The following is a 25,883-nucleotide window of genomic DNA, read 5'->3' on the forward strand; positions in this document are numbered from 1 at the left end:
TGCCCAGCTAATTTTTAAATTTTTAGTAGAGACTGGGTTTCATCATGTTGGCCAGGCTGGTCTCAAACTCCTGACCTCAGGTGATCTGCCCGCTTCGGCCTTCCAAAGTGCTGGGATTACCGTCGTGAGCCACCGTGCCTGGCCTGTCTGCCTGTCTTATTCTAGAGCAAGGGCAGGCTTGCTTTGATGGAATACACACGCAGACTGGGAGCTAGCTTTGTGTTCGCTAGCTTACTAGCACTCCAGACATGCTTGTGGATGAATCCATGAGCAGTCAAAGCAAACTCCTTCCTGACTGGCAGGAAAACAGTCACTGTGAAGCACAGTGTGCCCCACCTGGGGAGGCAGAGCAGAGATGGCTTCTCATCCCAATGGCAGGAGCTTCTGCAGGAATCAGGAACAGAGCACTCCCGCAGAGGCCACTCACTGCAAGAACGGGCAGAGCAGGGTGTGTTGTTTGTGTCTGACCTCAAGGAAGAACTACAGAGAATGAATGCTGTGCTCCAAAACTTGGCGGTCGAAATTATTTGCTTCAGCTATGATAAAAAGTTTGCCTGCAGCTGGTCAGTGCTCTGCTGTCTTCACCTCTGAAACATCCCAGGAGCGCTCGAAACTGGTTCTGTTCTGGGAGATTACTCAAGATAGTGTCTCCCTAAGCCTGGGAAAACACGAGGGCTCAATTAAGCGAAACACTGATAGATAAGTTAAGTATGTAAAGGAAAAACTAAGAGCTTTATGTCAATGATTAAGTATTTCTGTTTCTTTAAAGCTTGCCCCCGTATTATGCAAATACATTACAGCTAAATGTTGGCTACGTAACATTGTTAGAGGATGTGGTTAATGGCAAAACAAATCCCCAAAGAAAAAAAGTTGAAAAGCTGATTCATCTTAAAAATATTGCAGATGACTTAAAATATTTAAGGTTCATTTTGGACTTTTTGACAAGTAAAGATCCAAATATGAGCAAATAAAACTATTAAGGCTCTTTCGGTATGGAATGACAAAAAGTGAAAAAGGCTAAGACCACCAGGTTGTTAAAATCATGAAAAGCTTAGATTGGGCAAAGGTTCAGTCTGGCGGCCACAATGAAGGAATATTCCCGAAGACAAGAAGGGAGTCAGTGTCAGGGCCAATAAAAAATGCTTAGATGTGTTGAGTAAAATAATGTTTTATAGAGTGCATTACTATAAATACATATAAGAAGGCCAAATAGGGGATTCCAAGTTATGTCTGGGTGGCATGACTGAATTTTGTGAGAAGAGACAGAATACTGTGCTGGGTGAACCATCACTTCTATAGCTTGCATGGCATTTCTCAATGTGAATGCAGTTCCCTCAAGTTCCTGGGGTGTCGCAGAAAGATGCATATGTTTTGAAATGTATTAGGAGATTGAAAAGCTCCTGATGAGTGGTCATTTTTATAAGCATAGAACCTCGTTTTAAATCTGAAGCGCTTTCAGCATGGATGGGTGAGAAGCATGGGATTAAGTAGGGACCTCTGTCCTAGTATTATTTTCTCTGTTGAATTCATCCTTACCAGATGCTCAACTCTTTATGTGCACACATCTGCCTTCTAGGAAGGATCTCCAGGAATCCTGTGGGGAGAGGCTAGTGCTGGGGGAAGACAGAGGAATGCCTGGAGAGGACAGAAGTGAGGCAGGTCCAGGCAGAGGGGGTTGCAGGAAGAAGATGCAGTGTCCGGTGTGAAGGAGAGCTAGCCACAAGAGCAGAAGCCCTGCCCACTGACAGTCGCTCTGGGCCAGGCTTCTGTTCTGTGGGTAGGCTGTTTATTTCAGGGGCTGATACTTTTTAGACTCAGTTTTTTTTCTTTCTCTCCTTCTTCTGATTGGAAGAAGTTTAATTCCATGTTCATGTCCAATTCTTGCATTCAAGCTTATAATTTATCATTAAAAAACAACGACCACAACGAATTAGGCAAGGCATATGGAAGGGACCCCAGGCAGACATTGCAGCAGGGCAGCGTAGGGCAGGGAAGGGACACCACATTTGGCGAGGCCTTCTGTGTGCCCAGCGGCATGTGGCCACCTGCCAGTGTGCATCGCGTGCAGCAACTGTGTCAAGTGCACTCCTGCATGAACCTATCAGATGCTGGAAAATCTTGTCAAGTAGAACTTTCTCTATCCCCATTCTATAGATGAATGAACACTGCTAGGAGTTGAGTTACTTGTTCACGGTCACAAAACTGAGATGGGCCGAGTTGGCCGTCACCTGTGTGTTATCTACTGCACTCAGGCTAGAAAAGGCATTCTAATCAATTAGGACCTGCGGACTACTCTCAAATCTCTAATTCATAGTGAAATCCCTGGTGAAATTTAGAAGGAGATTGGACATAGGCTCTGAAGGAACATTGGCTCAGCCGCCTTCAGGAAGGTCAGTCTACGTAAGCCAGTTGAAGAATATGCTATGAACCATACACCAGTCCAACAAAGGGCCATGGTGTGACTGTGAGGGGATGCTGGCTCCGGCCTCAGCAGCTCAGTCTGGGCTTGGCTTTGTGGCTGGGTGTGCTCTGTGATCAGGGAAGTCTGCAGCCAAGAAATCCTCTGGGCCTTTCTAGACATCTCAGCATCCTTTTAGACAGATGGGGCACTGGCTTTGTTTTAAGCTAAACATTTACTTTGATTGCTTTCACTGATAGCATAGGACTTCTATTTTATCTTGGCTGTTCTAAGAATGTCTGGAATGGTCAGTAGAATTCATTTATTCAAACAATGTGGTATGCGTGTCCTCTGTGTGCCAAGCACTGGGTTAGAGTCAAATGTGAGCAGTGGGTATTCCAGATCAGCACTGTCTTGTAGAACCACCTATGATGATAGAAAAGCTCTGTATCTGCACTGTCCCATACAGTAGTAACTAGCCGCGTGCAGCTAGGATGACCAAGGGGCTGAACTTTAACAAACTTTAATGAATATAAATGTAAATCGCCACGTGTGTCCAGGGGCTACCCTACTGGACAGCACAGGCCTGGATTAATCTTGGGTTGTATTTTGAAAAGTTGCAAACTCAAAAAATGTTACATATACTGGAAACATAATGTATAATTGTTAAAATTTTAGTAAAATTATATATTATACACTGATATGTGGTTGTAATAAAGGTAAATAGAATTTCTATGTATTGATTTATTCAGACATTTAGGTGGTGTCTTCTATGTGACAGGCACTGTGCTAGATTCTGTGAGAATGCAAAAATGATTTGTAAGACGGTTCATGTTTTTAAGAAGAAGCTCACAGCTTTGTAGATAAGTGACTACACTCACACATGTACACTTACACACCCACGCATATGAATACCAGGTGAACAACTGCCTAATGCCCTTAGGTAAGTATGCTTCACAACCATCAGATCACTGACAGTAGTCATCAGGTCCAGAGGACACACGTGCATTTCTTTTTAAGGACAAAAAGTTGATCTCATGGAAGTAAAAAGTAGAACAGAAGACACTAGAGGCTGGGAAGAGTAGAAGGATAGGTAAGGTAGGGAGACATTTGTTAAAGGATATAAAATTACACTTACATGGAAGGAATAAGTTCTAGTGTTCTGTAGCACTGTAGGATGACTGTAGTTAACCATAATATATTATATTGTTTCAAATAGCTAGAAGGATACTGAATGTTCCCAAACAAAGAAATGATAAGTATTTGAGACAATGGATATGCTAATTACCCTGGCCTGAGTACCGTAGCTTCTATGTATCCAAACATCCCTATGTACCCCATAAATAGGTACAATTATTATATGTCAAATTAAAAAATACTTAAAAAATCAAGAGGGGGATAAAAAAGAATGAGGAAACCTTTCCCAGAAGTCCCCCAGCTGACTTCCTTTCATATTTCTTTGCATTTCTACGCATCTCCATGCCTAAATCTATCCCAGACAAGAGGAATGGAATTGTCATGACTGGCTTAGGCCAGTCAGGATTTAGCTCATCTTCTATGGATGGATACCTGAACAAAAATCAGGGTTCTGTTAGCAAGGAACAGGGGAGAGTTGCAAAGGCACTCACTGGCCCTCTGAAACTTTACCCATCCTCCAAATCAGAAGGAGCCTCTCCATTCACGGCACCCCATTCATCCCTCTATGACAGCACTCACAGAAGACAGTGTGTTAATGTGTTTGCCCAAGGGCCTGATTTCCTGTTAAGGATTGTGTAACCACAACGCACTCTTCTCTGTTAAACTGAGAGCTCATTGATGGGGTAGGGCACGTCTCATTCATCTTTGAAAACATGGCACCCAGCGTAGTAGTTCCTGGCATATCCAGAGCTCGATAAATATTTGTTAGATTTAATATACATTTGTTCAAGAGCAACTCAATTAATATGTTCTTTCTTCATTTGTTTTTCAAAGACTACACCTGTTGGTCTGGATTGCAGCTGGAATTGGAAGGGAAATGCATTTCCATTGAAGGAAGAAGTATGAGAGTGAGCAGGCAGGTGTCAGCAGAGCTCAAGAGAATAACGTCAAGTGGACGATGACTTACAGGCAGGAGGAGGCAGATCAGCTAGGCAGATGTGCAGAAGTTAAGTGTGGTTTCATGCAGAAACTTCCAAGTGGATTCAAGAGCCAAAGACTTCAAGAAGTTGGTGTAATTGTCACTTGGAATATGTTTGTATTAATTCAGGTAGAATATATTAATAAACAATATTCTTATCAAGAATCTTCCATTTACAGCCCTTATTTTTGCCCTTTCTTTTCTGCCTGGCTGTTTAACTCCTGGATGTCTGATTTAACTACATCTGCAGCTTCTCACTGATATGTTTACGGGGATCAGATGCCTATATTCTGATTGCTTTTCCTGTCTCTGGGAATTAGATGTAATCCATGTACACATTTGCTCTGAGTTAGATCTTAGAAAGCAATGGACCTGGGCCTCATTATCTCAGCTCTCCACAGAAAAGCATCTAACAAATTGTGATTTAATGTTACATCAGCTTTGTGAAGGGAAGCTGACAAAGAAATGTGCTTTTTTTTTTTTTTTTTTTTTTTTTTTTTTTTTTTTTTTTGTGAGACGGAGTCTCGCTCTGTCGCCCGGGCTGGAGTGCAGTGGCGGGATCTCGGCTCACTGCAAGCTCCGCCTCCCGGGTTCACGCCATTCTCCTGCCTCAGCCTCCCGTGTAGCTGGGACTACAGGCGCCCGCCACCTCGCCCGGCTAGTTTTTTGTATTTTTTAGTAGAGACGGGGTTTCACCGTGTTAGCCAGGATGGTCTCGATCTCCTGACCTCGTGATCCGCCCGTCTCGGCCTCCCAAAGTGCTGGGATTACAGGCTTGAGCCACCGCGCCCGGCCCAGAAATGTGCTTTTGAAGAACAAACCTGGGTATTTTGCAAAAGCACGGTGGAAGACTTTATCCACCATATTACTTAAAGCCCTTGTCATAGTAACCTGCGGGGCAGAAAAAAATGTTTGTTTCTCCAAATTAACTTTTAATTGACCTATCAATGTCAAGCATATCCCACACCTACTGTCACCGGGGACTCAGGACTGGGTTTTGCCCCAGTGGTAGCATCTAACTGATCCTGGTGCCTGGTGGTATCCATTTATTTGCTCCTTTCAACTGATTTTGATTCTGTTTTTATGATTTAATTTTCTGTTTTATATTGTGGTTAATTTTCTGACTTGCCTCAAATGTTTATGTTTGCATGTATTTTTTTTCCTACTTACCTATACCCATCTACCTCCCATCTACCCACCCACTTACCTACTTGTGTTCCTGGCTATGTATATGGTGCATACTCTCTTCTCTAAGACACCCAGGCTTCTTTAAAGTATCTGCATTTTCTTTTCCTTTTTCTTCTTTGACCAGATCATACCTACCAATAATATGGAGGATTCAGAGAGAGGAGTTCCGGAGACGTGGGTCTGATTCCAGCTTTGCCTCCTGCTAAATATCTAATCCTGGGCAAGTCATGTAGCCTCTGGGTGTTCCAGTCGGGCCACCTTTAAAATGGGAATAATTCTGTCTACTTCACTTATCTCATAGAGCCAGGTGAGGACATTCACATTTTGGCATATAATGTAATAAGGTTGTAGATGAAGCGTTTATTAGGATAATGTCTTGGCTAATAGGTTGGGCAGACCAGTTGACATCCTCAGGGTATCATTGGAAGAACCCGAAGGTCTTATCCAAGTGTGTTTCCCACCAATAATTCTCACATTTCCACCTTTGGATCTTTTGTTAAGGATCCTGTGGGAAACTAGATATCATAGGTTATTAACCCCATGAAGTCACGTTTCTATTTCAATCTACTTATTTCACATTTTTGTTAAAATTTCTAAAGCAAATGAATTTCTTATCGAATTGATTTTAGACTGCTATTAGCTCAGATTCACTTCGTGAGTTAGAATGCCTCTTAGAAATATAACACCCAGGGAAAAGCTTCCGGGTGAGTCTTTCTTTTTTGATAGCAGTTGGCTAATCCCCATGAACATGGACTTCATCTTCTTTAGATGCTTTAGGACATGTGGCTATGCAGTTAGGGAACTGCGATCTGAGGCAGGGGAGTGTAGGAAAAGTAAGTGATCGTGGGGAGTGGAGTCGCAAGACAGGGTGGGGGAAGGATGGTTCTGGAGCACTTCGTGTTCCATCCCAGCCCGATGAGGCCCAGGAGAACTTTCTCCAGCCGAGGAGGCCCAGGTGAACTTTCTCCATGTGGGGAGCTGTCGAGAACTTGAGCTTCCAGCATAAACACAGGCTGAACCTGGCTTTGGGGAATGTGGGCCTCCAGCCCATTTACAAAATATCACCCTTTTTGTATGGCTTGGAGGAGACTCAGGAGTGACTTATGAATACCACGGAGCCCTGATGTAGCCATTGGCAGTTCCCAAGCAGGAAGCCAGTCCCTCCATGTCTTCCCCAAATTCTCCCAACCACATCCCACCTCACCTCCTGGCTGGGACATCTTTTACTGTGATCATTTTACTGGTAAGAAAAATGGGGTGCTAGAAAAGTTACCTGACTTTGCTGAAATTCACACACTAGTTAACGGGGGGGCTGGTGCTGGAGCCAATGTTCGGCCTCATAAACTCCTACGAAATGTGCTGAGACTGGCCACTCTTTTCTGCAGGCCGTCCTCAGGGTAGCTCATGTAGCTGATGACCTTGAGAAATGAGGTAATGTCTTCCCTCATCCCCAAAGAGCAGACTTTTTTACTGTTTGCTATAAAAGCAGTAGATTCCCCAAACTCAGTGTTCCTCGGCTGTGACACAAACCCCCTTTGTGTGTGTATGAATTGATCTGAGCCAGTTGGGTCATTTCTGTGGAACTCAAGGGCAAGTGTAACTGATGAAATATGCTTGTGTTCACCTTGCTTGCTACGTTACCAGTCCTGTATTTCAGATCCAGAAGTCTCATGTCTTCTGCCAGCATCTGTGAAACAGGCTAACACTGTCTTATAAGTTGGGTAAAATAAAATCTAAGACCTGACCCCCAGCTCCCTGAGTCCTGGCTGGAGCTTTCCCATAGCACTCAGCTTATGTAACCCAGTCCAAGAGGAAGAAATGACGGTGGCTTCGTTAGATTTGACCCAAATTTCTTTTTTTCTTTCTTTCTTTTTTTTTTTTTTTTAATACTTTTCTGGGCCCGGGCTGCTGTTACCAGGCCTTTGGTAGATGTGGATAACACGTAGGTGACTGGTTTGCTGGTAAGCAGAGATCCCTGGAAACCAGCCCAGGCCAGGCCAGGGCAGGAGCAAAAAGGAAGAGCAAGAGTGGAGAGGGAAAAGGACACTTTGCAAAGACATTTTAATGCCCCGTCACCATCTTACATACCTGTCACGTCACGAAAAAAAGGAATAAGGGTGGAGAAAATGTTTTGCTAAAGGCATCTGTGGCCTGGGGACACAGATCTATGAAATGGGGTAGCATGATGAAGCAGGAGGGAAGGCTGGGCAAGTGGGGAGCGGGGCAGCACCTTGTGAGAGGGGAGGGCCACTGGGAGGGCAGCAATGGGAAAGATGGTGCCGTGTGGGCCAGGGTAGAAGAGGGGAACCAGGACAGGACGTCGCTGTGATCTTGCCTTCGTGATATTCAAGTTGCTTTTAACCTGCTGACTGGTTTCTTGCAAGAATCCTAAAGAAATCTTAGACAGTGAAGCGAGATCTAACCATGAGTGAGTGTCATGGCCTTTTCACACTGGACAATCTCCTCCCACATTCGCCCCATAGAGGGGGAGGCCCACTCCAGCCAAGACTTGTCAACCAGAAACCTGAAACCATAGCAGGTGCTTCTTAAAGTAACCTTCCCTTCATTGATGGAAGCAGATAGGCCTCTGTCATACAACTTTTAATTGCTTGTCAAATATTTGACTAAAATTGAGTAGTTTTCCTTCACGGAAAGTTAGTACTCTTAAGTCATTAGCAAATGAGAAGTTGGTAAAAAAAAAAAAATTGGCCAAAGCACTCTGTGTGTGTACACAGTGGCGAATGGTCAATACATAACAATTTTCTGCACTGCTAGAGATTCTGTTTAATGTTTAATTTAAAAAATGACCACTTATATGAAGTATCTAAAGCAGTCAAATTCATAGAGACAGAAAATAGAATGATGGTTGCCAGGGGCAGCGGGGAGAGGGAAGGGGTGAGCTGTTGTCTGATGGGTGTAGAGTTTCAGTTTTGTGAGATGAAAAGGTTCCAGAGATCTGTTGCATAACAACGTGAATATACTTAACACTACTGAACTGTATACTTAAAAATGGTTACAATATTAATTTTATGTTATGTGTATTTTAGTCACACGTAAAAAAATTTTAGAGGAATCCATGTGGAAAGTGAACACAGTATTGATTTTTATAGTTTTAACTTCCCTGACTGATCCAAATTAAAATGTTCATGCTATGGGAAAGGGCAAAAGTTAGAAAGGAAAGAATTTCCCTTTTATTGAATTTTAGTCAACTCCTTAGACAAAGAATTGGAGATATATATGGATATATATATTTGCTCACACATGTAAATAATTTGTTTCTGTTTTTGTTTTTTTGAGACAGAGTCTCCCTCTGTTGCCCAGGCTGTAGTGCAGTGGTGTGATCTCAGCTCACTGCAAACTCCACCTCCCAGGTTCAATTGATTCTCCTGCCTCAGCCTCCTGAGTGGCTGGGATTACAGATACCTGCCACCACACCTGACTAATTTTTGTATTTTTAGTAGAGATGGGATTTCACTATGTTGGCCAGACTGGTCTCCAACTCCTGACCTCAGGTTATCTGCCTGCCTCGGCCTCCCAAAGTGCTGGGATTATAGGCATGAGCCACTGTGTTGGGTCATGTAAAGAATTTGAATACACTTCTTCACATTTCAGTAGAGTTCTCTGCTTTTTTTTTGTGCAAAAGAAAATCATTTCAATACTTGTTAACTTTGCAGCCATTGTAAAAGATCACTAGTGAAAGATACTTCTGGGTATATATCCAAAAGAATTGAAATCAGTATCCTAAAGAGATAGTTGAACACCTGTTTTCATAGCAGAATTTTTTACAATAGCCAAAAAGTAGAAGCAATCCAAGTGTCCACTGACAGATGACTGGATCTACTCACACATGGTGAATTACATATTCACACAATGGAATATTATTCAGTCTTAAAAAGGGGGGCAATTCTGACCCATGCTACAACATGAACGGACCTCGATGACATTATGCTAAGTGAAATAAGCTGGCTGCAAAGCAAAAGACAAATGCCGTATGATTCCACCCATATAAGGTATCTAGAGCAGTCAAATTCATAGAAACAGAAAGTAGAAGGGTGGTTGCCGGGGCTTCCAGGGGCTGTGCTGGCGGGTGGGAGTTCATGTTTAATGGATACTGGGTTTTTGTTCTGCAAGATGAAAAGAGTTCTGGAGGTGGATGGTGGCAATGGTTGCACAGCAATGCGAATGTACTTGATGCCACTGCACCGCCCACTTAAAAATGGTTACATTTTTTTGTCATGTGTATGTTACCACAATTAATCCAGGCTATAAAAATACTGTTAAAGAAAAGAGCGCTAGTTAAGGAAGCAACTCATTACTTTGCCATCTGGGTCATTCATTTTAAGAGCCGCTGGCCAAGCCATGAGCTGGGCTCGCAGGACTGATAAGAGCAGTCTGCATAACTCACTCTGGTGCTCTGCATCCAAAACCAACAGGGCCTAAATCTCATTGAAACCCATAAGTCCTGCCTCGCTCTCACTCTCTTCTTTCTGACACAGGGGTCCTCTTGTCTGGAGCTGGAAAGCAGTTGAAACACACAGGACCTGCCCCTGCCCGTTTGGTGTTCTTCCCACATTCTGCAGCATTTGCAGTTCCCGTCATGCATTTCTGTGTGCATGAGGAAGATTTTCCAACATCAAAGTTATTTCTGCCTTTCATCATGAAAGAAAGTCTTTGATTCAACCACAATCATCTCTGAATGAGGTAATTCCTGCAAATGTTTCACTTGTAACAATTGGCAATTCCTAAGCAAGACCACCGCCATATTGATTGAAGATGTCCACTTGGTTGGCCCTTCCAGCCTCACCAGGGCGAACGTAACTGGAGGTTGGCCTTCTCCCACCCCAGCAAGCCGTGTGGACAGGCGACTGTGTAGTGGGAAAGCTGTGCCATGAGAACGCGTACTTCCTCCACAACCACAGGCTCATGTGTTGTTTTGTAAGCAACATTTCTGCTGAGAAAAAAGCAGCTGGGCACTCAAGACTCCTGGCAAAACCATAATGGTGGCAAACAAAACTCATATTGCAAGAAGAGCTGTGTTCTGTTCCCCTGATCAGCATTAGCCTGTAGGTATTTAGTTGAATTAAATGAAGGAAATGATGAAATTAATCCATGTTAAAAAGCAATGAATAGTGGATTCATTAATCCAGAGAAGAGGTGGAAGGCTGCATCACAAAAACAAAGCTCGAAGCCAAGGCTCTCGCAGCCACACCCCTGGGGTGGTTAAAACCGCAACTTCTTTGTTAATTCTCAATGAATAATTAACCGGAGGTAGAAGTATTTTTGAGTTTTAGGAGCTCTGTCTCTGTCTCTGCATTGACTGTTGAATCGGAGGCCTCAACAGTTGGTAGTTTTGGTTCATCCTGATTCTAGACCTCTCTTCTGTTCTCACTGCTTCAAGCTCCAAGCTGGCTCAAGCCTTTTCTTCCTCCTGCTGAATCCTAGGGGGAAATTCTAGAATTATCATCATCATCCCCCTTTACAGATAAGAAAGTAGAAAGTTGAACAAGCGATTTTCTCAAAGTCACATACTGAGAAAGAGGTAGGATCCGTGAAGGTGGATTCAGTGGATTAAGTGAATTAAGTGGATGAACAGCCTGGCCCTTACCCTGGCTGTTGGATTGCCTTATGTTACTGGGATATTTGCTGCCCGTTTCTTCCGGCTTCAGTCAACAGGGGCCCTGCCGCTGTCAGCTCCCAGCATAGGAGGCCTTCTGCTGCTCATCCTGAACTCAGAGTCCTGTGGGCACAGTGAGACCTGCGGGCCATGAAAGGAGAGCAGAGAGCAGAGTGGCCACCGGCCTTGGAGGATCAGAGCGGTGATCTGGATGTGTTGGGATGATGTCCTGGTTGGGTTTTCTAGTCCATTCTGCCTGGAGTGTGACAGAATTCCTGCTGGCAAAACCCCAGTCCTCCCCTTGGGCAGGACATTCTGCCATTCCCATGTACGGCACGGTGGGTTCCTGACACATATCTGAGGTTGTTTTAATGGGGATAAAGCTTTTCCTTCCACTGGTTGAAAATGCTGGGGAGAAGTACGTCCACCTTAATGCTAGCCATGCCAAGGTGTGACCGCACCTGTGCAAATCCTTCGGGGAATGAGAGATCGGGTCAGAAGGGAAGAGAAAACCTTGGGTTTGGGTCACAGAGGGAAAAAGAAGACACGGGAGAGGGGTCAGGGTGTTACCCTGTGTCTGTCTCTCAGTTCGGGACAAGCTGGGCTGAAGCACACATGGCACAGGGACATCAGCTGGGTCATGGGATCTGGGGGAGACTGCCCGCCTCAGGAAAGAGGTGAGACCCTGGCAATGCCTACCACAGGTGTTATTATACAACAGGGTTGGGGGATGGTCTAAGTGGTTTTCCCTCAGTGGAGGTGGGAAGAGAAGTGACTGGGTGTGATTTTATGCCACTGATACACAGAGATGATCCGCGCTCCGGGGCACTTTAAAGGCAGCATTTTAAGAAGCGTTGTGGGTGACGTCACAGCTAGGAATGGGTCTTGTCCCTCACAGTGAGGTGAGGACTGGCTTTAAGCTCCTCCAGGCTGCCCCACAACATGTGAAATTCTGCGTGCTTGGTGTTGGTGAGAGAAGCGTCCACTCTTGGGACAAGAGCATCCTCATCAGAAGTCCAGGTTCTGGAGCCAGCTCCCAGGGTTTTCATCAGGCCCCGCCACTGGCCAGTTGGGTGGCCTCATGCAAGTTACTAAATCTCTCCAAACACGGTCAGTGACACGATTTGTGAGGCCCAGCACAAAATGGAAATGTGAGACCCCTTTCCAAAAATTAGGAAGAGGGCGTGCAGCTGAGCGCTTGGCGCTGTGTTAGTGCCTAGGTTGCTGCCCGTGGAGCTAGCCCGGTCTTAATCTCAAGTGGATTGAAATTGTGTGGACCCAACGCGTTATTACTGAAAAGGAGCTTAGAATGCACATTAGTGTTACTCAGAGGCGGGACACACACGTTCAGAGAAGAGTCCTTTACTGGGGTCAGGCAACTAGGGTTTAGCCCTGCTGTCCCATGAATGTATAGGGCCTCAGGTAAGTCCCTTCAAGCCTTTAGGGTCTCTGCTTATGGGAAGGACAGGAAAGGCTTCCCTGCCTCCCTCAGGGGCAGAGAGAACTCACATTCTCTGATGGGACCAGCAACTCACCCCAGTACAATGGGACTCCCAGGGCCTCCCTCTCTAAGAAGCAAACCAGGCTGGCTGGTCACTGCATTCACTGGGCTTTGGTCAGGCTTTTTCTGGGCAACCTACACGCCTCCTCTCATCTCACTTAATCTGTACCACAGCGCTATGTGTGAGACAGATGGCATCACCCTCCTGTGACAGATGTGAAATCTGAGTTTTGAGAGGCTACCTGTGGCTGGGGTTAGAACTGGGGCTGGACTGCTCTCATCTCCAAAGCCTGTGCTTTTGTCTGCATCAGTGATCCTTAAATGTTCACATCAAAAAAATGGAGTGATCCTCAATTTGTTCACATCAAAATTAGCGGGAGAGGTCAGAACCCAGAGGTTCTGATTCAGCAGTTTGGGGAGGGGGCCCGAGAACGCGCATCTCTACAGAGTTCCCAGGTGATGCGCATGCTGTGGTGCCTGGACCGCACTTTGAGAACCACTCCTCTGAGCCAGCGTCCTCCGTCTCCGAAGCACTCGGAGAGCAGCTGGAGAGCTCTGACAACCAGGACGGGGGTCCACCGCCGAGGCTCTGCTGTGATTGGTCTGGGGCATTGCCTGGGGGGAAGGGTTCTGGAAGTTCTCCTCCCATCATGTAATAATGTCCGGGTACAGCCAGGGCTGGGGTGTCCTGCTCTGTACCTTGCTGTGTCCCAATGTGTGAAGACGAAATGAGGCAGTGGGTGTCAAACGGCTCTGCCACAAATGCAGGTGTTAGTTCTCCTGGCCAGAACGCTGTCGGCGCAGAACCCAAATCAGATAGTGGAGTGCATGCCTGGGCCCTTACAAACGATTAAGACCAAATCAAGGCCAAAGAAAATGAATACCAGATGTCTGGGCGATGCTGAGGCCTTAAAAGTGTTTTTCATGTCTGACTTTGAGAAAATATTGGCCGGGATCAGATAAGAGGCAACTCCTGGGGCCAGCGGTGCCTTGTCCTAAGGTGCCCGCTGAGCTCAGGAGGTGCGGGCTGCAGGGCCCCAAGCAGGCACAGGCGTCCTCCAGCCCCGGCTTCAGCGGCTGACTGCTTTCCTTCTACTTGGAAAATGCCTGCTCCACGTTAGCCCACTTGTGACGGTGTCGCGGAGCAGCAGCTGTGGGAAGAGGTTTCAGGAGTTCTGGTCCTGCTCACATAGGATGCTTGGCATTTGGCGATGCGGTTGGTGGAGTTAGAAACAAAACCAAAACCCACAAACACAACAAAACACCAAAACAACAATCCATCCCCCCCCACAACACCCAGTTAAACTTGAATTTCAGATATGCAATGAAAAATGTTTGGATAAGTATGTCCTATGCAACACTCGAGATATATTAATACTTATACTAAGAAATTACTGTCCGGTCGTGGTGGCTCACGCCTGTAATCCCAGCACTTTGGGAGGCCGAGGCAGGTGGATCACCTGAGGTCAGGAGTTCGAGACCAGCCTGGCGAACACAGTAGAACCCCCATCTCTACTAAAAATACAAAAAATTAGCTGGGCGTGGTGGCGGGCGCCTGTAGTCCCAGTTACTCAGGGGCTAAGGCAGGAGAATCGCTTGAACCCAGGAGGCAGAGGTTGCAGTGAGCCGAGATCACGCCATTGTACTCCAGCCTGGGCAACTAGAGCGAAACTCCGCTTCAAAAAAAAATTACTCGTGGGTTCTCTGCATTCCAATTTTGGTGGGCATCTTGCGTGTTATCTCTACCCCTATTTGGGGAGGGCTTTATTTTCCTCAATGGCGTCCCCACATCAGGGCCTGTGTCTTGCACTCTCTCCCTGAGCGGGTAGCAGAGGTGTTATCACAGAAGGAAGGTTCTGGGGAGTTGAATCACAACAGGCCTCCGCCGCTAGCAGGGCGGGCGCGCCAGGGACTAGGCCGCTTGGCAGGTTCGCTTTTCTTCTTTCCATTGCGCTGAACTCAAGGAGGAGGAGGAAAGTGGGAGCTGCTGCACTCACGGCTGAGTGTGCATGGCTGGTAGGTGACAGCCTGAGGTCTGTTCGGTGACCCCGGCCCCTCGGAGGGCCCGCGGAGACTCAGAATTAGCTGCACTTACCACGGTGCCCGCGGGTCGGGGTGCGGATCCACACCCCAGAGGAAGGCCGCTCCCGGGCCGCGAGGACCTCGCTGGCGGCCGCTTGGGGGCAGCAGACGCCCGCCCTGCGGGGGAGGTGGGGCCTGCAGGCCGCGGGGCCGCTCTCGGAGCCCGGCAGGCCTGAGCAGGTCGGGGCGCGTGTTCCGGAAGCCCGGCCCCGGGCGCTGTGAGGGGCACCTGGGGACGCTCCGCGAGTCTGTGTCCCAGCCCTGAGCTCAGCGGAAGACTGCAGAGTCCTGGGCCCACGAGGTGGGTCTCCGCTCCGTCCGGACGCGGGCACGCTCCCAGTGTCTCTCGGGAAAAGTGACCTGGACTTCGTGCCGGGGAGAAGGCGCCGAGGCCGGGCCACGCCTGTCCGGGGAAGCCTGAACCGCCGTCCCGGGGTGTGCAGGGTGCGGGTGGGGGTGAAGTTCCGGAAGGTGAGGAGGGGCTCATGCTCGGTCAGATCTGACGGGGGTTAGGAAGGCAAAGAGTTATTTTTAAAACTCAAGAAAAAGAGAAATGAACTGCATTTCCTTTCTGTTTGGCTCCAATTCCGAGCCTGACTCTTCTGTTATGCACAGGGCTGCTCAGCAGACACTGAGGCTGGGTTTTGTTCCAGGGGACTGAGACCAAATATTAGTTTAGCGAGGGTGAGAAACATGCTCTGAGCAACGTTCATTCCCGCTGCAGTAAATCTGTGAGCGCCCGATGTGGGAAAAGCAGGCCCCGAGCCCCGCCGCCCAGGCGAGCCTCTAGGGTTTTCGCCTGTTTATGGACTTGCTGATACTTTTAATGTCGGGAAGCCCGGGGAGGGCAGGGCTGACACCCATGCAGCCTTTCTAACCTCTTGTGGAACTAGGCAAACAGTGTGAGCTTCCAGGAGTGTGTATTTGGGAGGGGACACATAGGCCCCCCACACATGACAAAATCCGTGTGCCTGCTTGTGTGTACTGTTTACATGGAGTGTGTGTGCGCACGTGCGTGTGTGGGTTGGTGTGCATTTCTAGACGGCAAGAAATTCTAGTAGAACTTTTGACTTTCATACAATTCTACAGCTATTCTTTTCCATCCATCCCCTGTAACGATGACTTCAATGGGTCAGATACTCTTGAGCCTTTTCACCGACGATCTTTGCTCCAAATCTTCTCTCAGCTTCTCACTGCCTGCATCCTTCCTTCTGCGATTAGACTAGGATCTCAGTCTATTGCCAGAGGTCTGAGACTCTCCTCAGCCCAGCAGTTGTCAGAGAGACCATGGCGGGAGGGTATCTTAGCCTTCACTCCTTCTACTGCAGGTTTGAAACTCAGGCTGCCTTAAAGGTAAACCAAGATATCACACAGATGATAATAGTACGATAATAAACTCACATTTGTACGGTGAATTAGGATTTACAGTTTCCCTACATTTTTTTTCATTTAATCCCAGAACCAGAGCAACCAGAACGTGTGTGGTCCTCACGTGTTCCTCCATGAAGAGACTGATGGAGAATGAGGTTAGGTAGACAGCTAGAACAATTTTGGCCACCTCATTTTCTCAACTAATTTGAGATTTCTCTTCCAGACTGCTGGTGCCGAGAGATGGGTGGATCGGCAGGTCTTGTTAGCAAGGACAAAGGAAATCGTTACGTTATTGGCTTAGCTGTTATTTAAAATAAAAACATAAACATAATTAAAAATAAGCACTTTTTCCGGGGGCAGTGGCTCATGCCTGTATTGCCAGCACTTTCGGAGGCCGAGACCGAGGCAGGCAGATCACTTGACCTCAGGAGTTTGAGACCAGCCTGGCCAACATGGTGAAACCTCATCTCTACTAAAAATAGAAAAATTAGCCCAGCGTGGTGGCACATGCCTGTAGTCCCAGCTACTGGAGAGGTCGAGGCAGGAGAATCGCTTGAGCCCGGGAAGCGGAGGTTGCAGTGAGCCAAGATCATGCCACTGTACTCCAGTCTCAGGGAAAGAATGAGGCTGTGGCAAAAAAAAAAAAAAAAAAAAAAAAAATATTGCCCTTTGGGTATGACTGTGTTTTCTCTACACACATGAACTGTGTCTTTGAAAGGACAACTTCCTTTTCCTGACTGTGCATCATCTGACCAAATTCCAAACTCCCGTAATTTAAGGAAATAATATACTTTGTGGAAAAATTAGAAAATATATATTAGCAAAGAAAGAATAAAGGCAAGCCGCGTGCAGTCCCATTACTCTGAGATGGCCGCTGTTGCTGGTGTGGTGGGCCTCATCCAGACTTTTCTCTATGCAAGCACAAACACACATGCTCAACTCAGTTTATTTTATTTTTCCAAAACGGAAGTCATGCTGTACATAATGTTTTGTAATCAAAAAATTTTTCTTTTTGATATATCATGAACATTTTGCCCATCATGAAATATCCTTTTAAATTGTATGCAATTCCACTGTAAACATGTGGGTTTATTTGACACCTTGATTGTTGGACATTTTATCTTGAATGCTTAGAATGGAAAAGAATTATCCCCGGATAGGAAGGTACTCTATCTTTTATTCTGAAGATGTTATTAACACAGATTTCTATGGGATGGCGTAATGGGCCTCTAGAGGGTGGGCCAGGGGTGGCAATGGCCCAGGGGATTCTCAGGGGAGGCTCTTTCCTCAGGAGCCCCAGGAGGCAGCTTTCTCTGCCTCCGTGGCATTTAGATCCATGGAGCATGTTCACCTGAGTGTGACCTACAAGCTTAAGGTATTAATCCATGTTCCTCCCACTCGGATTAATACCCGATGTGAAATTAGTAGGGAAAAAAAGATGTTCTCTGCGGCCCCTGAGCCCTTCCCAGCGGGAGGACGCAGAAGTTGGAGGAAGAGATAATGTTACCTCCCGCGGGCATTAGCTGCTTGTGGTTGGGAGGCATGCCTTTGATAATCAGCATCAGTATCTCTTTCATGTCACTGAACACAAAATGAGGCTGCATCAAAGAGCCTGTTTTAGAGAAGAAATTGTTGAACAGGCTTGACTGGGTGGAACGATACCAGAGGGGCAGGATCAGAGCGCAGGCTGGTCTTCCCGGGCCAACCAGGGGCACTCACTGGCCTGACTGCAGCTCCAGCAGCTCAGAGGTTGTCACAGTGCACGTGGGTGCCTCCCCACTTGACCCTTCCATGTGCCTGGCAGCAAGGGGCATGAGTCACCTGGTGGCCAGGCGTTTGTTACTCTGAGCTTTTGAGCTGCTGCAGAACTCCAGTGACATAGCCTGATTTTTTTTCCCTCCTGTTTAATACTGACTTTTTTCTTAATGCCAGCCTGCTAGTAGATACTTGTTCTTCTTCTGACACATTTGGGCATCCAGCAAAAGCTTGGAAAAGAACAGCTTTTTGTTTGCTTGCCTTCAGGAATCTGGTTCAGTGAGCACTCCAGATATGGAAGGGTTTTAGAATGATTCACAGTTTTCTTTGCTGGCCTTCAGGGGAACGTGACCTGCTTAGGTTCAATTTTGTGCATGTGTGACATAGTTTTCCCTTCAGTAATACAGACAAACCCTGATTCTAACCCCCAGTCGAACCCACTGGTCTTTTCCTGATCTTTTTGCATTGCTAGCATTATTTGGTCTTAATGGAGTTAAATTTTTAAAAAATGTTATCACTATGTAAAGAAAAGAAAACTCTTACAAAGAGTTTTGTATGAGAATGAAAACACATGATGTGTTTTAAACATTGGAATCCCAGAAGGAAGAAACAAGGTAGTGTTGAAGTTATTTCCACTGAAGGAGTCTAAACAGGATAGATAGTCATATTTTAAAATCCTCAACCATTGTTTAGGACCAAGTCAAAAATTTTAAAATAGCTTTTGAATGGAGAAATGCAAGGCTCAAAACCACTGGGTAAAGTTGGAGGAGGATTGCCTGTTCTCCCCGGAATGCTTTTGCTGGTTTTGGTTCTCTTTGGTTAGATCTCACTGGTCTCATTCCTTCTTTAACTTTTAATCGGACTGCATCACCCAAGCAGAAAACTCAGTCCCAGAAAGGATCGGAGTGGTATGGCAAATCTGAGATCGGACGGAGGCAGGAAACCATGGTGACCTCTTAGGATGGAATGAGCTTTGAAGAACAGTGCTGCCATCCTGATCCAGGTACCAGGAGACGGACGGCCCCGTAGGAGTGATGTGCATTGGTGAATCCCGATGCAGACTTTTTTTTTTTTTTTTTGAGAGACAGGGACTCACTCTGTCACCCAGGGTGGAATGCGGTGGCGCGATCATAGCTCACTGCAGCCTCTACCTCCTGGGCTCAAGCGATCCTCCTACCTCAGCCTTCCAAGTAGCTGAGACCACAGGCACACACAACCACATCCAGCTAATTTTTAAATTTTTGTAGAGATGGGGTCTCACTATGTTGCCCAGGTTGGTCTTGAACTTGTGGGCTCAAGCGATCCTCTGCCTCAGCCTCCCAAATTGCTGGCATTATAGGCATGAGCCACTGTGCCCAGCGAGCCATACATTTTCTTTATTTGGATGGAAGGGCTGAACTTTTTTTGGAGGTGTGGTGTTGAAGAGTTGTTGGGGGAACAGTGTGGCCAGTACGTTGCAGGGTGCTGAGGATGTTGTCTGTTGTGATCCATACCTTGCAGTCAGGAGTAACAAGTATCGAAATTGGGCCACTGTCAAAAGAGTCTATGCTTTGGTCAATACAGGGTGAACAGCCTTACTAAGTAACTAACCTAGTCAAAATTATTACAAGCAAGTTCCAAGTGAGCCAGCTCAGGCTACCTGGTGATGGGAGGACTTTGTTAACCTCTGTGAGACACACAGCCTGGGCCAGTCCACACATGGATTTGCTTTCCACAGGGCTTCCCAGCTGGCCTGGCACCTCCTCCTCACACTGAGAAGCTCAGGCTCCTCACTGGGCCCAAGCTTTTGGAGTTCAGGCCCTGCGTGGCATCCTTGTGTCCCTGTGCTTGGTAAAAGGCCTGCATGGTTTTGGGTGAATCCATGAAGTCGGGCCCCAGCAGACTCTGGCAGTGGCGTTCTCGGTTTCCTTCCATCCCTGTGTTGCTCCTTCTCAGATCCATCATCCTCCTCCCACCTAGACATCTGTCTCAAGGGACTGTCCTCGCCCACCTTCTTCTCCTCCTCTCCCTCCTCCTTCTAATATTTTCTCATCTCAACCCCATGGTTTTGTCCATTTCCTTTATGCATGGTTGGCCTCAGGTGCCTTAGGGAGCACCCACATTTTAGTTCATCTTTGTACCCAGTGGTGCTCAGCACAGCACCTGGCACACAGCGAGTGCTCAAGACACTTATTAAATACGTAAACATATTTTATATGTTAAACAAGTACATAAATGATGGATAAAGAGGACATAAAAATCAAGTCCACCAGTAACGTGAGCTTTATCTTGGCTGGTGGTTTTGCCCAAGAGCAGGGAAGATGTGCCGAGGGGGAGGCTGGGAATGCCCTCTTGTCCTGGGAGATGACTGCCCCTCCTGACCACATGGCATACAGCATGAGCAGACTTTGAATATGTGCACTTCTGTTATGACTGCAACTGTTTCCCTGGGAGAAGGAACCAAAGTAAGGAGGTCCCATGTAAGCCATTGATATCTGAAGCCCTGCCATCTGGCTTTTCCCTGCCAGGGGCATCAGAGACAGCAAGTCTGTCAATGTCCTAATCAACATGTGTCCATCAAACACACATGGCTGTGCCATGCCTGGCACAGGGGAATGACGTGATCAGTAGTAAGAGGAAGAAGAAAGACTTGAAAAACCCCAAATGTGTGATATATTAGTAGAAATCCCATGATTAAATCAAGGATCAAGTTTTTTTTTGTTTTTGTTTTTGTTTTTTCAAAGTGGCTGTTAGGGTCCCTTAAAAGCCACATTCTCTGTCCTGGCATAGCCATCCTGGGTTGAGTTCAACAACTGTGTACGAAGCCCAGGCCATGTATACATAGGATATACACACAGATCATTGCACACAGGGAACATCTAAGGCCGCTTGCTGGTGCTGGTGCTAGGGTAATGAAGACAAGACTTCTGTCGCCAGGAATCTCGCTGTCTGACTGGGGAGGGCAACATGGCAACATGTAATTTCCGAATGGCACGTGGAGTGCCCTGCTGTTTATGCTCAGGGACAGGGAGGCACAGAGGAGGCATTCTCAGTTTAGCCCAGGAGTCAGGGAAGGCTCCCTGGGGAAGGCGTCTTTGGGAATTAGGATGGGGTTTCTCTGTATGAGCACATCATCACTTATTTACTTTGCACCGAGTCTCTTAAAAGATGACACAAAGCGAATATGGTAGTCTTGCCCTGGAGCTGGTTTGGCAGGTTGAAATCTGGATTAGTAAACCAAGGTTTCCCTGGATTGTCTAACTTAGTGGACACCTTGGGACAGGCTTCCTACCTCACCCTGCTGCAGTGTGCCCTCCTGAAACAAATGCCACAAATGCTTGGTGTGATTTGCCACTAGCTGGTGCCTGGGAACTCTGGGTGCCCCGTGGCACTCCTGCCTGGGACAATGTGATGGAGTCTGGCAAATGCATGTCTCCCAGGGACTGGAAGTGGAGAGAGCCATGAGCTGATACTAGAGGGAGCTGCACTCACGTGCTGAGTGCAGAAATTGAACATCCATTGTTTACGCAACCATAAGTGGGAGTGTAAGATCAAAAGAAGATTGAAAGAAAAAGGAAACAAGGAAAACTCAACCAACCAGGAGAGCAAAATCTTTAATCCTAAACTCCCATGAATCAGTTTGAAACTGAACTGTATATTTTTAATTTATTGAATTGGAAAAAATAAGGGCATCAGAATGTTTTAAATTCAGCAGATTTCCATTTTGTTTGGCTTCCTGGTGACCCATAGAATGACTAATAAGATGATTAAAGAGGCTGGGTGTGGTGGCTCACACCTGTAATCCCAGCACTTTGGGAGGCCTAGATGGGCAGATCACCTGAGGTCAGGAGTTCGAGACCAGCCTGGCCAACATGGTGAAACCCTGTCTCCATTAAAATACAAAAATTAGCTGAGCCTGGTGGTGGGTGCCTATAATCCCAGCTACTCGGGAGGCTGAGACAGGAGAATCACTTGAACCTGGGAGGCGGAGGCTGCAGTGAGCTGAGATTGCACCACTGCACTCCAGCCTGGGCAACAAAGAGCAAAACTCCGTCTCAAAAAAAAGAAAAAAAGAGGATTAGAGAGAAGCTGGAGCTTCCCTGCACATGGCAGTGATGAGACCTCAGCTTCTTCCACTTGACTGCTGGAGAGGAGTTGTGTCATCTGCCCCAGGTTTCTTGTGGGGCCGGTGGCTGAGGACACCCATACCCCATCAGCAGCTCTGCCCAGGCCTCCTCGGCAGCTGGAGGTTATTCTCAGCCTCTCTTTTCCACATCTTGGCTCTCAACTCAGTTTCCTCAACTGCAGAATGGAGATAATGCATGGCCTGCCTCCTCCACCGTGATTTTGAGTTTACTGTATTTGTATATATCTGTATTGGAGTTGAGTTAACTTTTAATGGGCTAGTTGACTTCATATTGAATTTTATAGACTTGCACTGTCCAATACAGTAGCCTCTAATCACATGTGGCTATTTAAATCTAAATTAATTTAAAATTAAATAAAATAAGAGAGTGACATCTATGAAAATGAGGGAGTAAGGATCTCCAAAAATTCCCTCCTCCGTACAAGCAATGAGAACAGCAGCAAAAACTGTCAGAATCAACTTTTCAGAACTCTGGAAATTAACCAAAGGCTTGCAGCAACTCAAGAAGTGTTTGCTCAAGAAAAATGTCTGAATCTTCATAAAAGCAATGAGCTTTATGATGTTTTAATTTGCCCTCTTTCCATATACACCGTTACCCCCTGGTCTCCATGGTAGTCCTGAAGACACGTAGCCTTCAATTACAGAGAAAACCAGCAACCACGGAGGGGGCAGAACAGGAATGCAGCTCCTTCAAAGGCCTATTTCCAGAGAAGTGTCAGCATTTGACCTTTCTGTTGGTTCCCTGCAAGATCTCATTCTCAAGGCTGTCTTTATTTGAGTTGACTTGAAGCTTTCCAAGTGTAAACAGACTTTTCTCCAGGGCTGTTTGTCAAAAAAAAAAAAAAAAAAAAAAAAAAAAAAAAAAAAAAGGAAAGAAGAAAAAATCAGAGGCAATTATTGAACATCTCAGCGACCTGGATAACAGTTCACTGGATAACAGCTGGGGCAAATAAAAGGCTGACCCAAAAGCTTAAAAAGAAATCTTGGAAGTGAGATGTCCATACAGACTTTGAAAAGCTTCAACGTATTCCCAGGTCTCTAGAGAGCCATATTCATGCCCAGGGATGAGCACATTCTCAGAAAAGACTTGATAAGGCCATGAGCTCTCATCTTTGACTAGTCTTGAGATTCTGCACGAGTGGGAAGTGAATGATAAGGCAGAGTTGTAAACAGCCTGGCTGAGTCACACTGAGCAAAGACTGAGAGACTTGTTGGTTCCAGGCACTTAAAGATGGCCTCTTTCTAATCATTAGCTGACCACAAAGCTAACCAAACGGAGATTTTTAGTGGCCACGACAACAAAGGACATGGAATTTACAGAGTTTAGTTCAGAAAAATCACCAGCCAAACAAGCAACACATAACAGCAATGAATAACAACAGTGAAATACTCTAGGGAGTGAGGTGTGGGGGGAATCTGATTTTCAGAGTTTCCATATTATATTTGCAAGAGGACAGATCCCTGGATGCCCTTGGCCAATCCAGCTCTTCCCCACTCTTCTTGTAATTCTTGGGCAGAATGTACCAAGGATACAACATCCAGAGATAAGGAGAAAATATCTGGAACATCCACAGCTGTGTTCTTGTTCCTCCCGGAACAGGATGTTCTGCAGTGCTTGAGCTCAGCAAACAAAGTGACATCCAGGGTATAAAATGCAGAGCAGAGTGCTCTCAGGGTCCCTCAGCTGGGATTTCACATGGGGCAAGCACAGATGAGACTCCATCTGCCCTGGGCAGCTTTCCTGAGCCTTGGGGGACTGGTTCACCATAAATCCTAAGCTTCTGTTTATCTTTGCTGCCTATGTGTGAGTAATAAAATCTGCTTCGCCTGACTTGTGTGAGTGTTCTGTTTCACCAGACTAGACTTTAAAGCCCTTGCAATATTATTTAAAATGTCTAGTTTTCAACAAAAATTATGACACATGCAAAAACATGAAATATAGCTTTATAGAAAGGGGACAATGGCAATTAATAGGAACTGTCTCTGAGGAAGCCCTGATGTTGGACTTAGTAGATGAAGACTTTAAATCAATTGTTTTAAATATGCACAAAGAGCTAAAGAAAATTATACACAAAGAAATAAAGGAAACCAAGAGGATCTCTCACCAGAGACAATGTCAACAAAGAGGTAGAAATTATAGAAAGGAAACAAATAGAAATTCTGGAGTTAAAAAGTACAATAATTTGAAATAACACATTTACCAGAAAGTTTCAAAAGAAGATTTGAGTAAGCAGAAGGAATAATTAGTGAACTTAAAGGTAGGTCAATAGTTACTATTCAGTCTGAAGAGCAGAAAGAAAAACAATGAAGGAAAATGAACAGAGACTAAGACACCTGTTGAACACCACCAAGTGGGACCAACATAAACACTAGCATAAACACAATACAATCCCAGAATGAAGAGAGACACAGGAAGGGCAGAAAAATATTGGAGGAAATAATGGCCCCAAACCCCAATTTGATTAAAAAACCATTAATTTAACATCCAAGAAGCTCAATGAACTCAAAATAAGATAAACTCAGACTGGGTGTGGTGGCTCACACCTATAACCCCAGCACTTTGGGTGGCTGAGGCAGGTGGATCCCTTGAGCTGAGGAGTTTGAGACCAACCTGGGCAACATGGTGAAACCACATCTCTACTAAAAATACAAAAATTAGCCAGGAGTGGTGGTGTGTGCCTCTAGTTCCAGCTACTCAGGAGGCTGAGGTGGGAGGATTGCTTGAGCCCAGGAATTCTAGGCTGCAGTAAGCCATGTTTGTGCCACTGCATTCCAGTCTGGACAACAAAGTGAGACCATAAGACTTTGTCTCCGCACCTCCCAGCCCCCCCAAAAAAGATGAAATCCCACACCTAGGCATGCTATAATAAAACTGTTGAAAGCAGTAAGAGAGAAGTGACTCACGCATACAAGACATACGTAAGAAATATTTTCATCAGAAACCATGGAGGCCAGACAACAGCTGGATTACATAGTTGAAGCACCAAAAGAAAACACCGTCAACCAAGAATTCTACATCCAGCAAAACAATTAGTGAAAATTAAAGAAGTAATTAAGGCATTTCCAGATAGACAAAAACTGAGATAATTTCTTGCCAGCCAATTTGCCCTACAGAATATAATATACAGGCTGAAGTAAAAGGTCATTAGTTAGTAACTTGAAGAAATCCATATTAAGAAATAAAGAGCACAGAACTGGATAAAGGTAACTACATAGGTAAATATGGAAGGAAAGTATAAATGTACATTTCTCTTGAACTCCTTTTATTCTCCTATGTGATTTAAAAGACAACTGCATAAAACAATACAGATTGATCACATTCTGATTCTTTTTAGCCTTTATGTAGATATTGTATCATATGGGTCAATCATAGTTTTCCATGTGCCTGTAGATTGCTGTTTTCTGCCTTAAATTTTCTTAAATTAACAAATTTAAAAATTGCATATATTTATTGTGCTCATATTGTTTTGAAATACGTATATATTATGAAATGGCTAAATCAGCTAATTAACATATGCATTACCTCATATACTTATTTTTGTGGTAAGAATACTTAATACCTTTTCTCTTATGCTTTTTGTATTTTTATTATTACAAATAATACTGAAGTGACCATCATGTAGATGCACTGGAATACTTTTGTGAGTGTTTTGTCTGTAGGGTAAATTCCTAGCTGAGAAGTTTTGAGTCAAAGGCTATATGTATGTAGAATTTTTATAAGTTTTGCCTATT

At 45.6% G+C, this 25,883-nt stretch overlaps 2 long non-coding RNA genes across 4 annotated transcripts in view; both read left to right on the top strand.

Annotated features, from left to right (window-relative positions):
• Window positions 1-4,524, top strand: part of LOC112426118 (uncharacterized) — a 34,070-nt gene extending 29,546 nt beyond the window's left edge. Inside the window, exon 3 of the long non-coding RNA XR_003017397.2 lies at window positions 4,370-4,524. This is a non-coding gene — a long non-coding RNA (uncharacterized lncRNA). The remainder of the gene's footprint in view (window positions 1-4,369) is intronic.
• Window positions 4,525-15,029: 10,505 nt separating this feature from the next.
• The window catches only part of LOC139360074 (uncharacterized), a 47,075-nt gene continuing 36,221 nt past the window's right edge, over window positions 15,030-25,883 (top strand). For all 3 annotated transcript variants that reach the window (XR_011617142.1, XR_011617143.1, XR_011617141.1), the window contains exon 1: window positions 15,030-15,200. This is a non-coding gene — a long non-coding RNA (uncharacterized lncRNA). The remainder of the gene's footprint in view (window positions 15,201-25,883) is intronic.

Source organism: Macaca nemestrina, chromosome 19 (assembly GCF_043159975.1).
Source record: "Macaca nemestrina isolate mMacNem1 chromosome 19, mMacNem.hap1, whole genome shotgun sequence".
Lineage (NCBI taxonomy): Eukaryota > Metazoa > Chordata > Mammalia > Primates > Cercopithecidae > Macaca > Macaca nemestrina.